We start from the raw sequence: 13,770 nt of genomic DNA on the forward strand, positions 1-13,770 counted from the left end.
AAGATCAAAGACTGAAGTGCGATAGCCCTAGGCAACAGAAAGTACGAAAATGTATATACGTCAATTCAGTGAATACTAATTCTACCAAAAAATAAGTTAGAAAAATAGGAAAACACCACCATCACCTCTCTCTGAATACTCTAAGGTAACCCATATTATTCTTCCATAAACAATGCAAAGAGGTGTGCTCCCGGATGATCTGTTTCCCTCTCTATGTGACAACCCAGATGGCACTGCCTGAGCCACGGGGGATGAGCCTGGACCCACACCAGCCTGGGAGCCAGGAGGAAAACCTTCACTCGGCTCCATCATGAATCCCTTGCTTATCAGAAGAGCTGTTACAAATTACACTAGTTGCTTCACACCATTTAAAGTACTATATGGGGCTAGATACTCCACTGATAATAATGAGCTGATAACTGGGTCCTGAATCTTTCTGTTATCCCACTGCACAGAAAACTTGGCCAAGAGCAGCATTCGCTGGGCTCCCACTTGGGAAACACACAGTCCCAGGCTGGTAAACAGACACAAAAAGGGCTATTCATCTGTAGAAGACCAGGATTCAGTGCTTTCACTGGACAGTATAGACATTAGCACAACTTCCCAAACTGATAGCTTAGAGGACCTCAGTTTGTCTATTGGCTTTTAAATCTGCTTTACAATAAAACAGTATTCCTGCTAAGGCTGCTAACCTGGTTAGTATGCTTCCCTGGATCCAGCCGCTTCTGAATGTAAATGATGTTTCACTTAGTTCTTTCCTCTTCATTTACAAAAAGAAAAAAAAATATATCCCATTTAACTCAAAGGAACTTAGTAACAGGCAGAGAGTGGACAAATCTTCACACATTTAAGTATCCATTTGACAAAAGAGATCGATTAGATATGCCAATTTCCTCTGCAGTTCTGTCTTTGGGGGACCAGCAATAAGGAGATGTGATGAAATGGCTTCCTTGCTGCAGACAAACTCCTGTGGTAGTAATGCACAGCTTATATACAGAGAGGGACCTTCAAGCAGGACGTGAAGGTAGCTAGTGCAAAAAACACAGAAAAAAAGGTATCAAAGTCTTATTTAGGGAAACCTGAAATGCATAGTCTCTCATGCTAAGGGAGCTTTTCTGAGAAGAAAACTATAGAGGAGCAGTCTTCTGTAAGAAGGGAGAGCAATAGTTATTTACTTATACATTTCAGCATGTTAAAACTGTTTTGGTGGTGCCTGGGATTCTAGAAATGCTTTTCCATACTGGACACTTAGAGATAGTCACAGTCAACTCCAGGATTCAATTTACAAAAGTTACTGGGATGTTTGTATATCATTAAGGACCACTTACCTGTATATCCATCCTATCAGAGAGTAAGCTGGATGGAGCAGCAAGCAACCTGTTCAAAAGTTTACAGCAAGATGAATCAACAAGGAGCATAATGAAGCTATAAGTGATTTCCCCACGTTTTGAGCAAGCTGTGAATACCACCCTGTTAGCAAGCAGGTGGACTCATTCCTCCAGCAGGTCCCTTCCATCCCTTGATTCAGCAGGTACCTTGCAGCGGGGCTGGCTTTGATGTTTTCCAGCTCCCAGCTACTGGAGGCAGTGGATGTGTTTCAATGCTTTGCTTTCAACTCCCAAACTGTGCTCACCTTCAGATGATGAGCCCCTCACTGGAGACCTAGCATCAACGTGTAAAGTAGTTCCAACTTTTTGCCAGAGCAGTGCTCTAACTAGCAGTGCTCATGGTGGCAGTAAATGCGTTTGAAGTCTACCACAGCCTTTTTGTCAATACCATTCTCATCACCACCAAGTCAAGTTAATAAGTGCAGTTCATCAGCCCTGTCCCTTTGACTGCTTCTTTCCTGAAGGGGAATATAATGCATTTAACATGTCAGATATTTAAAGGGTTCTTTCAAGTGCAGCCTCAGTTCATTGCTAATAAAATACATTTTACTCCGCTGTTTTGTTCCCTGTGTGCTACATGCTGTATTGAATTTAAGATACAGCTTCTCATCACAGTTTTTAGCAGGAAATAGTCATCTGAAGACTCATTAAAGCCTTCGAGACTTCCAGTTGTCCTGTGTCAGATGCCATTAAACAAGCACAGTCAGGCAACGCTGGCAAGACCCGTGTGATGATCCTCCTTTCCCTGGAGCAGAGGCAGTTTTTCAGACCTCCCTCCACACGATGAACTTTTCTGGCTGCCTCCTTTCTGGCAAGGCAGAGAGCAAGCGACTCGACCTCCGCGGGGCAGAGGTTGCTTTGCAGGAATAGTGTTGAGCAGCTGGCTTCAGAGACCAAACTCATCCCGTCTATCCTGCTTTTCCAAGAGGAATTACTTCCTGAGATGAAAGCATCACTCACTGGCTTTCTGTCTTTGCCTCAAACAAGTTTTTTAGAAAAAGACAAACTTCGGGACGTTTGTCCTGAGCAAAATGAACATCATTCATCACCTTTTGAGAACCACCGATCACTAAAAGTTAATGCCTCCCAAAGCTTCTCGATTGCAAATTCCTAATACAAAGTTAAAAACAACCTCTGAAATGCAAATAACCCAGCAACCTACACAAGATGATTTATGCCATGCCACCTTTTTCATGCAAATAAATTAAAAGAAGAAAATGTAATTTAGGGTGAACTGCATTGTGTAATAAAATAAGAGAGTGACATTATGTCTGCAAAACTCTGAGTGCAATGTGTTGCTGCCATTGCTGCTGGAGATTTAACCTTCCCAAACATAGAGAAAAAGATTCTGATTTATTTACTTTGATTTTGTATACAAATCATTTTATGGCTTCAGGCACATCACGAAAAGACACTTATTTTCATTTCTTTATGTTGGTGTCATTTCAAGGGAAGGCAGAAGGTCTGATTCTCAGTTAATGCTTGAAACAGCAAAGGAGAATTAAGAGCCTCCTGTAACAGCAAACCAACACCAACCCAAATCCCTGCACAAGGCCAGAGAGCCAAGGATGTGCTCCTCGCACACCAGACTTCCCACTGTTCGGAGTGGCAAGTACAGAGTACGCTGGGGGTATCAACAGGGTTAGATGGCTTCTGATAAGAAACCATTAGAAATGCAACCTCCAAATAGGTAAGGTGCTTTGAACAAACAAGAACTGAAAGATGCACCGAAGAGGTACACGCTGAAGAAGTGAACAACAGCAGCAAAACCTAACGCTATATTAAGGTCAACATTTGACAACTCTGTTCCAGTAGTACTAATCACAATGGAGAAGACAGCTTTTGCTGTAGGGGCTGCTGGAGACCAAACTCTGGAATAGTGAAGACTGGGAGCAAAGGGGAGCGGGGAGCTGGTGCAGGGTCGTCCCCCCCACCGCCGGGCGCTGCTCCCGCAGCTGGGCAGGGCGGCAATCCGGGGTGCAAAGAGCCCGGGCTCCCGCGGCGTGCTTCCCATGACTGACGTAACTGCAGCTCCCTTTGCCTCACCTCATGGTTAATGTTAACATTTGGATTTTTGTTCTGCTCTATTAAACTTTACCAAATGGAGGGGAAAAATCTATTTTGATAAACTGAGCGGATATGATCAAGCCAGATGGGGTAATTGTACTCCGTTCAGCAAAACTCCCCAGCAGCAGCTTGCCCTTACAGCTACGCTGGCTGCTGTACTATACAGCTCACTTTAGACTGGAAGCTAAATGGGAGAGGACTTATAGATTTGTTTACTATCGCTATGCAGCGAGTCAGGTGGGGTGTAAAAGTGCCCTGCTATAAATAACGGCGGTGAGGGGATGTCAGTCCCAGCACTACGAGGAACGCTAAAGCTTTCTCAAAGGGATGACTTGCACAGTGCATAAATCTGAGCCAAGTGATACTACTCTGAGCCCCATTAATAGCAAAGAGGTTGTCCTAAGCTGTCGGGCTGTCACCAGACACTTCCAGCTCAAGGACGCCCTGTTCAGGCACCCGGCCACGCCAGCTCGAGTCAGGAGAGAAAAGGCTGCCAGAAGCTAAGGCATGACAGACAGCTTGTGCGCAGAACCTGGAAGGATTCTGTGGTTTCACATCCACATAAATTGCCACTAGCAGCTTATAAAATCCAAGGATTGATCTACAAGGCTCTCCAACTTTCATTTTAAATCACAAATTTCATCCAAGTAAAGACATGGGCCTTAGTTTTATTTTTATTAATATTAATAGCAGTAAGAAAAAACTACTATTAAAAAGCAACAGCTACTTATAAATTAACAGATCTTTTCTAAATCAGGGTCATTTCTCCTGGTAATGATAAGACCCTGTCAGGTAATCATAATCCTTACAGAAAAATGCTTTGCCTTCACTGCTGTCCTCTAAGATAGTAAATCTGAGACAATCTGTCTGGTTCTTAAAATATAATTCCTCTTTACTAGAACTGATCTTCTAAAATGGGCTGGCGAACGTGTCTTCTCATTCCTTCTTTTTCTTCACGTTTTCATTGGCGAAGCCTCAAATCTGCTTAGGGTTGTTTTATTCATGTCCCAGTATGCATGTTTTTGCAGGAAGACGAAGTCTTCAAACAGAAAAATATCATAAGCATCAGCCAGGGACTCCAAAATCCCAAGCTCCAACTTGAATTCTGCCAAAGAGACAATGTGTGGCCGTGGGAAAAATCACCTCTCCTCCCTGCAGGCTCTCCATCTGCTTCTCGCTAATAAAACGGGATTATAAAACTGCCCCATCCCAAAGGGCAGGTAAAACTTTGAAGGTGAAAATTGTGTTACAAGCGTGATACATTATTATAACACAGCAAAAACCCTTTCAGGTCTCTCTTCTATTCAGTGCGAAGCAGCCACATTTCAAAATGAAAGCTGTGGACCAGCTTTTCCATTTGCACAGACTTCTTTCAGCAGTCGGCGGATTAAAGCAGAGAGAATAATCCATAGCAATTAATTTATTCAATGAATTTAGCCTCATTTTCTGTTCACAAAACGTCTGCAAGCCATTTACCATTTTTTTTGTGGTTTACTCATTATTCACAATTATTGCAGTGTAACTCTTGGTCTCTAAATTACTCTTGAACAATTAGCTGAGTGTATTTTAGAAGCTATTTGGGTTAGTTTCAGTTTAATACACAGGGCATATTGTCTCTTCATTCTCTACTCACCATTAACAATAAGAAGAAATGGAACAGATGTGGCTGGGATCCAAACAGCCGCGTTCACTAACTGCACCCAAAACCACCCTGGTTGCTCTCCAAAGCCCGGTTGGCTTCTGCAACAGAGAAAATGGAGCCCGCTAGATAGTTATCCATGCACTGCTTCCCAATACAGGGCTATTTCCATCCCTTGATAGGTCAAGACTTCCTTCTTTTCCTTTAGAAACATGCCTCCAAAAAAAAATGCATTTTTCGAGAAATTGAGTTTTGTGTCTCTGAATATTTTCTTATATTGGTTTATGTTTTCACAAGCATTTCCATCAGCATAGAGAATTACTGCAACATTAACAAATTTCCTTCAATTGTAACCAAAAAAAGGAGGAATCCTTCAAGGTTTGTTACCAGAGAGAACACTGAGAAGTGGTATTTTAACAAAAAATAGATGGGGTTGCTGGTGGGTAAAGGGGATGTTGGCAAAGTCCATGCAAGTTACCACCAGATTGGCTTCATATATGTTCAGAGACATTTTAGCATTTTAATATGCTATTGGCTTAGCAAATAAATAAATTACAAAGTGTGAAAAGAGCTTCTGGAAAATACATTAAGGCAATTTGCAAATAATTGCAGTGAGCTGGGCTATTATGACTTCGACTTCTGAAGTATAAAATCTCCCAGAGATAATGATGATAATCATATTGAAAATAGTTGCCACCCTTTAATCTTCTAAGACAAAACAGAGATCTTTGGGAATTTGGGACCCTGTCACTCTAATTGAACATCTGACTGAAAGTAATTAGAGTGGAAAGCAAAGGGGTCACCTGGTTGCCCGTGTAGAATTCATCAGCTTCCATTTGCCATCACACGGGGCAGCTAGTTCATCTCCTGCACAGGTTTCTCATTTAAATAGCTTCGTTGCCAATAAAAAGACTGTCAGGCAGACTATTTCCAGAACAGATTTGGATCTCAGTGACTCGCACTGGGCTTGTAAAGATTCACCATTCATTATAAAGGCAGCTCAGGAAAAATGGCACCAAAACATTGGAACAAAAGTCATTTCCTGACAATTCTGTTAAGATGCAGGATCGCTACCTGGAGTTTCATTTTTCTAAAGACAACAGAAATCCATCAAAAATCGGCTCTGCAGAGGAAATACCACCATTTCCAGCAGAAATATTTTTCTGCCCCCACCCCCCCCCCCCCTTTTCTCAAAGTGCAGCTTGCTTTTATTGCCCATTTATTTCACTGGTTCAGGCAGGCAGCCAGGACGCTGCCTCCTCGCCTGGCGACTGCTGCCAGCAAGGAGGGCGATGCTTGGATGCCTGTACTGCGTCCCCCGGGACACCCCCAGCCCCTTCTGGAGGGACGGCATCTCTCGGAGCGTGGTCTCTGCACCAGCAATGGCCTGGAGATACGAGAAGGGTCCGTGGGAAAACTACAGCAAGGCTCCTCCTTGGAGAGAAAAGAGATTTAAGAAAAGAGAGGGTGAAAAGTCACAAACTGCTGCTGTTGTGTTAAGGGAGGCTCTCAGAGCAGGTTTAATTCAAGAGCCTTGGAATTCAATGGAAAAATCCCACTGGCTTCAGAAAAAAAAAAAAATCAGACTAAATCCACTACAACCTTTCGGAGCTCAATGGATATCTGTCAGTATAACACATGACATGGACGTGCAAAGAATCCATTCAGTTAATTCAGCAGCCGCTATCAGCTGGTTGAATAGAAGAAAAGTAAATACCAACTGACAGTCACAACATATTTCATTGACTTTAATTAATGTGAAGTATGAAGGCAGTTTCATCCATGATGCCTATCTTTGGGAAATAATTTGATTTCTTTTTAGTTGAAATTCCTGTATCCCATTATGTGTTCTCAACACATAACTGTATGTCAACCTGGGTATTTAATAAGGATATTTCCTCTGCTTTTCATATATTCTTTTTAGGTTTTATTTCAGGATGTATTAGGGAAGCTCCTAGAGGTTACTACCTATTTTTCTTGTTTAATATATGAACCTAATTCCCATAGAGAGCAACAAAATATTCTCTACCTCAGGATACAGGACTCTGAGTAACTTGATCTAGTGGAAGATGTGCCTGCCCATGGCAGAGGGGTTGGACTAGATGATCTTTGAAGGTCCCTTCCAACCGAAAGCACGCCGTGATTCTATACTTTATCTGAATACGGTGATTTGGCAAAGCTGGCTCTCATTTCAGTTTAAACCTTTAGGAAAATAAAGGACAGACCCCAGGTCCCACCTCGTGCTTTGTGCTGGAGATGCAGGATAGGAATGTTAGCACTCTGCACAGGCATGACAGACCCCACCAGGGACACAGTGGGAGAGTGCCAGCCCAAAGAAAACAAACTGCCGTGCCCAGGGGTGAGGGAGGGATGGAGCAGCCGTGTCGGCACACCCATCCCAGCTGTGCTCCATCCTGCTGTAACTGACCCTAATGGTCTTCAGAAACTTCTTGTTTCCAACCAACTTGCAGACATTCGGTTGATGCTGTTTAACTTAGGGTCATTGCTCAAGGCTAACAATAAAAAAAGCTTCCCTCCACTTTCAGAGCTCTGGACGAGGTATAAAAACAAATTACCTAGAAAAGCAGCACTTTGAGAAAGTGAACTAAGGTAATTGAAAAATAAGTTTGGTGCTCAGCCAATATAACATTTGGAGTTTGAAACACAAATGATTCTTAATATGAGGGTTTAGCTCATATCAAAAAACTATTTTTCTCCTTCAGAACATCTAAGATGAATAAAAGAAAACAAAAGAAAACCCAAGCCACACAGTGCGGGGGGAATGCAATGCAGTATGGATTGTAATTTCCCAAGTCTGTTTTCCATAACTGATTTAATGATATACTTGGATACAGGTCTCAATTAGCAAAACAATGAGATTTTCTATCTTTACTCATGACAAGATATTTTTCAGTCAAGTATTCTAAAAGTCTCTCCAACTTGCAACCAGTGTGTAGGACTACACATTCCTTAGTGCAGGCAATAAAACTCCTGTGATTATAATATGAAATACGTAAATATGAAGACAGTGACTACAATAAGCACTTCACCATGCAGGTACTTCTCTGGATGTTCCCTAAAGCCTTCCAGACTGCCCTGCTACAGTATGGCCTGTAGTTAATTCCTAGCACTAATTCCTTTTATTTCTACCCTGGTTAATCTCGCAAATTGATCTGGCTCATCTAGTCCCCAGCCTGGAAACCTGTCATGGTCTATAACTTGGACCCAAGGACAGACTAGTTCTTCTGTACTGTCCATCTTCCACCCAGTGTCTACAACTTTCACATGCAGTGACAATTCCCACTTTCCACCCTACAAATTGATTCTTAACTGTGTCTCAAGACCAACGAGGAGCAGAGTACCTCACAACCTGTTGTTCTCTTGATGAGACACCAGGACTATGAGAGGCAGAAAATTCAGCCTTGTCTCCATTTGCTAGAGTTCTAGTGCAAGTGGATCTAACCCAAACTTTCCTTGCCGGTGGGTGGAAATTGTCTCTGCGTGCTGCACGGAGAGCTGGCTGCCTTTCTGTGAGATGTGCATGGACTCTATGGAAAGGCTCTGGGAACCGAAATACTGAAGAGGTCTCCACAGATCTAAGATATTCCTGTCATCTCCTTGCAGTTAGATTTTGTTTTTCGCTTATACCTAAACCTGATCACATGGTGTTGCCAGCATTTGAAAATTTACTTTTTCTTAGTATCATCTCATTACTCTTAGCAATTCTGCCTGTGACATGCAGAATGGTTCTTCCGGTCCTTGATATTTGTAACCTTGAAACGCTCATAAAGAGTTATACTTCCCCTTAAGTCATCATTTAGCCAGGCTATACATATTTAATTCTTTAATCTTCCCTCATAAATCCTATCTTAGCTTTAATCATTTTAGCTACTCTTTGAGTCATCCCCATCTCCCCAGAACTGGCACAATGACCAGAGCCCCCAGTAGAGGCTGACAAGAGAGGTACATTGAGAGACAACCGCAATTGCTCTGCTCTGCAGCTTAACACCTGTAATCTATAATTATGTTGCAGTTTCATCCAACTATCAGTCTTAGAACTAGAATTTAACCTACCATTCAAATCTCTTTTGAAGTCTCTGTATCCCTTGTGATGTTCCTCCATTATATGGATTTGATTTATGTCCTCGATAATTGAGCTCTAAGAAACAGCAGCAAGGCACCTCTCCCCCTCTTTGCATCTTCCAGGACAAAGAGCTGATCGGAGATCTTGTCTGTAGGGATGGCAAACGCTTCCCTGCAGGAGTCAGGTCAAGATGATGAATTTTAATTCACTTCTACTAAATATCTTCAGGTTATCTTGCCCAAAAGTGGGCTGACAAACTTCATCTTTTTCAGTTCTTTGGCAGCAGAGTCACGGTACCCAATTTGTTGTGCCTTTCCTAACACCTACCAGCTTACGATTGCAAGGGACCAGCCAAGGTTTTTAAAACGTTGGCGTCAAAAGCACTGACAAGCCTTATGCTGTTCTAGAGGAAGGAAAGGCTGCAGGCTTTGATAGACAGATAGATAGATGGATACAGCCATAAATATGTTTAATTATGCAATGTCACATTTCTGAGTTATTCATTCTGTTCTCCTCCCTTTTTGGAATAACAAAGACAAATTTGAAAACTGGAGTTAAATTACAATACAAGACCAAATCTATTCATTTGGACTATTCAAATGGATGATTTATTCTTCAGCAGATGTGGTCTTAACTATGCAGTACAGCTCAAGTGACACTATTAAAACCCTACACCAGTCACTGGTGTGTTGAAAATTAGCCAGCATAGAGCCAATAGCTGCACAGTATTAGTACTTAATATATATATGATTGATACAGCAGCTCAATGTTATCTGTGACCAAACACAATACCTAATGCAAGTATTTAGGAGTTTGCTTTTAAGCTCTGTTTTTTATGGGGATTTTTTTACTAAACAAGTCAGACATAATGCTAGGTCATCAGGAAAGCCATTAAACTTTGCATCTGAAACTAAAATAGAACTCATAAATGTCCCTCTCAAAGTCAGCTCATCTTACAAGACCCAGGGCAGAAAACTTGAAAATGCAAAAAGCTGATAAGCTGCAAGAAAAACTAAGAAATAGTTTTTGTCTGAAAGAATACATGATCAGAAGAAAAAGGTTTTATTCATTTACTGTTATTTGTTTTTACAACCAGGAAATTAGGCAGGATAGTCTTTCTCAATCAAGGCCTTGAAGACCCACAGTCAGTGAGTTAGACTTGCCAGATGTAGTCTAGTCCTTACTGATACCTGCATTTATACTCGTACTGAAGTAAATGTACCAACAGGAGCAGTCACTTCTGATTTCACAGCATAAGCAAAAATCAACAGATTAATAATACTGTCAAGAAGAGTACCGAGCTGAGCCGGCTGTGAAGGTGGTCATGCCTTGAAGGCAGTGCTCACAAGGAGTTGCTGTGGGGACACAGATGCATTTCAGAAGAGTGTGGAGAAATTCCCACAAGGTAACAATCAGGTCAAAACTATGCTGAGCCAGATTTCCTAGCGATGGACATTGCTCTGCATGCCATTATTAAACTTGTGAATGACTCATTGTCACCAGTTACAATATATTAATATTCATTAAGATGCTTTCTTTTTATCTTGTGTTTGCCAGAATGGTTTTACCTATGGCCATAAACTACAACAGGACACTTGTAAGGTGAGCAAGGGAGATCTACCACCCGTTGTTCAAACCAGAGGAGTAATACCTATCGCAGCGAATTTGAAGGACCAAAAGGTCCATCTAAATAATTCAATACAGTTAAAAATCACCAGTACCTTTAAGGGAATTTTAAAAGCATTCCCACTCAATGTCCTGCTGCAGGCCAGGGGCTGTGAGTGCAGCAGACAATTTTTACAGGTTCCTAAACCTTCACAGGATTAATTATTGCATGCATCTGCCGACATCTGAACACCCCATGTACCACTGGAGTGCCCAGCACAAGCACAGCGTCAGTCCAGCAAACCCAGGTCCAGATCTTACCCCAGCACTCAACAGCAGTGGGTTCATCTCCCCACTGGTGAATATTCCTTAGATCCACGAGTTCAACTCCAGCGCCTGTCCTCTGCCTCAGGAGGTGAAGGAGGAGTACCGAGCAGTAAGTAAGGGTTGAGCTGAAGTGCATGGGCTGGGTTCACTTGCCTGTCACCTGCTCAGCCCGAGCGCTCTGGGATTGAGCTGTCTACCAGTCACACCAGGAATTAATAGATCTTTTCTGGGCTTAACCTGCATGAGCAAGAGAACAAGAGCCTGTACCTTCACCTCTCACTAGGATTTAATTTTCCCTTTTACCTCATGTTTAAAAAAATAACAGAGATGTTATTAAGCAGCATTAAAGAAGGCTCACCTTATGTATCTTCATGTATCTCATTAATCTTTTATATCAAGTCTGCTGGAAAATGAATAAGGGTTTTTAATAAGAAGGTGGTAAGATCTTGTGAAGCGATAGCTCTTATGAATTGCTGCCGTTGTCTCTAGCACAGAACTTTGACACTGGCAAAGCAGAAGAATACACATAGTGAAGAACATTGATTTTACAAACATGCAATTTATCAAACGACACAAATCAGCTAAATGACATGAAAATATATCTGGAGACTTCATAATGTCACCTTACATTCCTGATAGGATTTGACAGATACCGGCTGAAGAAAGCTGCTTTGAGCTGCACAGAATACTATTACTGGGTAAGATTATTCTATCACTTTAATACCAGCTATTTTCTCATCTCTTACGGGTTTTCCTTCCTTCTAATTTTACAACTGTTAAACTATTGACATGCTTTCTACTATTCTAGTTAAAATTGCATCCCATTCTCAAATCAAAGTACATCTTTGCTATAGACTGAGGAAGGAGATGGAAGAATTCCTGTTCAGTCATGTCCGATGAAAGGATGGGAAGGAAAATAAGGTGAAGCAACCTTTCAGTATTTGGCTGTCTTTGATTAGGAGATAGCGAGCATGAAACTTGCCTTCTGCTTCACTTTCAACCCTTTCTGAATCTTGTCTCCTATCTTGCCTCCTGCATGGGATCCCCTTCTCCCAGGTCAAGCTTATAGGAGTGAGCTGGGGTTTTAGCACCATTAATCCATGTATCTCCTGAGTACTCACACTCCTGCTGAAACCACCAGGCTTTTCAGGAGCTCCTCAGAACCCTCCAGTATTTTCCCAAAGCATCTGAGACATTTGGACCTCCTCAGATAAGCACAGAAAAGAGCTCTGGTCCTGCTCCCGGGTACTCTCGTGCAAACCTGCTGTTGCTTTTGCTGACTTCAGATGGAGAGAGCAGGAGCTGGAGCAGTAAGCAATACAGGCTGTCCAACATATTCTCTCTTCAGGGCTTACTCATGGCTTAACACAGCCGAACTGAAAAGGCTTTTGAAAAAATATAAAATGATCATTTACCTTGTAAATACTACATTGTTTTTTGATGCAAAAATGTTCTGATGGAAGATACTGCTGCAACCAAAAACCACTTTAAGTGATCCTCCAAGTAGCAACATTGCAGGAATGTTCTTGGGGGGGGTCTTGTATTTTCCTGATTTTTTTTTCCTCTTCTCAGTCTGCATTATCTATTTGTTACTATTTTGCTAGCCAGCAGCAGCTTCTCCATATTTCTTGGTGTTATAACACCCACAAGCCACATTTCCATACTTCAGCCAAATGTACTAATTACATCTAATTTACTAACTTGGACACTCCAACTGCTATTAGGCAGGTATATAAGTAACTGTAGAATCAGGGCATTTAATTGCATCTCCTTTCTCTCCTACCCTGTATATATTTATCATGTTACAAGACGCAATCCAGGTACTGTGCCTTTCTATAATACGCATAAGCCATGCACTTGAAAAGGGCCATGACCAGTTGTGTCCCAGCAGAAGTGGGATTACATGAAAGCAAAGACTCAATGAGCATCCTGCAATGCAATAATATCCGAGCTCAGTGTGAAGCAGCAGAATATGAACCATTAGGGAAAAATAATCCCAAATATTATCAGTTACGCTAGACCAAACTCATCCACTTTTTTTTCCACTTTTTTGAAGCAGCAGAGTAGGCAGTTCTGCATATTGTGGGCTAAAAGCTGATCTTCACGGTACCGGGCAGAGGGGGATATACACACCAAGGTGCCTCTGCCTTCTGCTGGGACCCACAAAGATCACCTTGCCCTGTCTCCAAAACACAGAAAGGCTGTTCACGTACCTGTGATGTGCTCTGACAGAAGACTGCACTTGGTTTCAAGAGATAATAGAATTATTAAAATTACTCCAATTTAGATCAGGAAAAAAAAATTAAAATCCAAATTTTTCTCTTGTCACTTCTGTTCAGTTTCTTTACACAGAAAGACCTCAACATTTTTAAAAGCTTGGCCTATTTTTTATCATTAGTATCAAACTTGATCTGCAGCAAATGAAGTCAAATGAAAGAAATTTACACTAATTTCTGATTTGCTTAACAGCGCGTTCAGCTCGCCCCAAATACCATCAGCCTAATTTTCCTAATAGTACTTTTTTCTGCAAATTGCTTTAAAATAATGAGGAGCTGAAATAAAACTTTTCCCATGAAGAGAAAAATTGGTATAAACAGAGATTTAATTGTGCATGCTAATTGTTTGTATCAGTGCACTTAATGTCAAAGCAACTATTAGTT

The 13,770-nt window shown here is 41.6% G+C and overlaps 1 long non-coding RNA gene across 1 annotated transcript; it reads right to left on the reverse strand.

Moving 5' to 3' along the window:
• Positions 1 to 698: 698 nt before the first annotated feature.
• Positions 699 to 9,517, reverse strand: LOC115334380. The gene is made up of 3 exons (XR_003921108.2): positions 9,169 to 9,517; positions 1,329 to 1,846; positions 699 to 1,028 (listed from the first exon to the last, which is right to left on the reverse strand). It is a non-coding gene; the product is annotated as an uncharacterized LOC115334380 (long non-coding RNA).
• Between the last annotated feature and the right edge of the window lie 4,253 nt (positions 9,518 to 13,770).

This window comes from Aquila chrysaetos, chromosome 22 (assembly GCF_900496995.4).
Source record: "Aquila chrysaetos chrysaetos chromosome 22, bAquChr1.4, whole genome shotgun sequence".
Taxonomy (NCBI): Eukaryota; Metazoa; Chordata; class Aves; order Accipitriformes; family Accipitridae; genus Aquila; species Aquila chrysaetos.